Here is a 1,981-nt window from a genome sequence, read left to right on the forward strand (position 1 = left end):
TACATCCCTAGGTACTCTGATATCGCGGCTCCCCTGACGGATGCTCTAAGAAAAACAGAGCCTCAAACAGTCGTCTGGGACGAGACCAAGGAAAGAGCTTTTAGCGCCCTAAAGAGTGCCCTAACAAGCCAGCCTGTGCTACGATCGCCAGACTATACAAAAGGGTTCATTGTTCAGTGCGATGCTAGTGAGCGAGGCATGGGCGTTGTACTGTGCCAACGGGAAAATGGAGAAGTAGAACACCCCGTCCTGTATGCTAGTCGTAAGCTGACCAGTCGTGAGCAGGCGTATAGCGCCACCGAGAAAGAGTGTGCATGTCTCGTGTGGGCCGTTCAGAAATTGTCATGCTATCTAGCCGGCTCGAGGTTTATCATTGAGACGGATCACTGCCCTCTCCAATGGCTGCAGACCATCTCTCCCAAAAATGGCCGCCTCCTGCGCTGGAGCCTCGCTTTACAACAATATTCCTTTGAGGTGCGTTACAAAAAGGGGAGTCTCAACGGTAACGCCGATGGCTTAAGTCGAAGCCCCTAACGTAGGAATCAGCCTCAAAATTGTTTGTTACTGATGTTTTTCTTCCTGAGGCAGGATTTTTTTTAACATATTGCTTTTGTTTAGTGTTTCAAAGTGATGATATGCTTTCTAGTGCAATTTTTCAATTTGTGGACGCGTTCTGAGTGATGCTAGACTACTGTAAGGAACTAGGCAGTGGTATAAAAAGGGGAAAGAGCCTGGCAGGGCTTAGTGAGGGTTGTGCCGTGCTTGCTGACTGAGCGGTTGAGTTTCAGCGTAGTTCTAACGCTTGCCGGGAACGAGAACAAAAATGTGAACTCTCCCGAAGTCACTTTGCAGTGTCCCGTGCGAACCTGAACGAGAGAACGAGGCCTTCTCTGTGCGCTGCGCTCAAGAAACGTCGACGGACGCCCGACTTCGGTTATGAGCATCATCGAGCGACATCCCTCCGGACAGCGGATGCAGTCCCCTGTCCATCGGGATCTCCTTCCCCCGGCGGGGCGGTCTGTTGCGTTTCGCCTGCGACACGTGGTTTTGCCGGCGCGACTGCGGCGGGGCGGCAGACATTTTGGCCCGATCGTCGTCGCCGCAACACTCATCGCCAGGTGTTTCCAGGCGCGACTGCGGCGATGCGACCGCCTAGGGATCATCCTCGCATTCCAGTCATTGTGCCCGAAACAGGCGATGCCAAAGCAGGGATCTCATTCCAGTTATTGGGCCCGAAACAGGCGATGCCAAAGCAGGGATCTCGTTCCAGTCATTGTGCCCGAAACAGGCGATGCCAAAGCAGGGATCTCATTCCAGTTATTGGGCCCGAAACAGGCGATGCCAAAGCAGGGATCTCGTTCCAGTCATTGTGCCCGAAACAGGCGATGCCAAAGCAGGGACCATCCTCTCATTACAGTCATTGTGTCCGACCGGCAGCGCCACGACAGGGTGCTACGAGATCGTGCTCGACATGGTGCTACGGCATCGCTACGACAGTGTGCGTCACCATTAGCCCATTGTACATTCACGTGCTCGTCTTTTGAGGGGTTCCTTCTTGCCCTCAACTGCGAGAGTATAAAAACAGCTGCCCCCGGACGCCAAAAGGAGGGCTCCGATTTCTTCTGTTGAGTGAAGTGCTCTCCCGTCTCTCTACTACGGTCAAACCTGACCGCCAACTCTTTGCGATGTTAAAATAAACAAGTTGTTTCGTTGTTACCAGTCGACTCATGCTTTGCCGGGACCTTCGGATGCTTCCAGTTGTACCCCAGGCCGCCAGGCCAACGCTACCCTTGGGGCTTGCGACCCAGGTACAACCACGGGCGTCAGCGCCGAGTTCCCAACAGATCGTACCAGCAGTCCGATCCCAAACAAAGGTTAAAAAAACACCACTTTCGGAAAGGAAAAAAAATGGAGGTGCCGGGGTTTGAACCCGGGACTTCTCGCATGCGTAACGAGCACTCTACCTCTGAGCTACACCCCC

The 1,981-nt window shown here is 53.5% G+C and overlaps 1 non-coding gene across 1 annotated transcript; it reads right to left on the minus strand.

The window, feature by feature from the left end:
- Positions 1–1,909: 1,909 nt before the first annotated feature.
- On the minus strand, positions 1,910–1,981 carry TRNAA-CGC (transfer RNA alanine (anticodon CGC)). Its single transcript has one exon. It is a non-coding gene; the product is annotated as a tRNA-Ala (tRNA).

Source organism: Dermacentor variabilis, chromosome 1 (assembly GCF_050947875.1).
Source record: "Dermacentor variabilis isolate Ectoservices chromosome 1, ASM5094787v1, whole genome shotgun sequence".
Classification (NCBI taxonomy): domain Eukaryota; kingdom Metazoa; phylum Arthropoda; class Arachnida; order Ixodida; family Ixodidae; genus Dermacentor; species Dermacentor variabilis.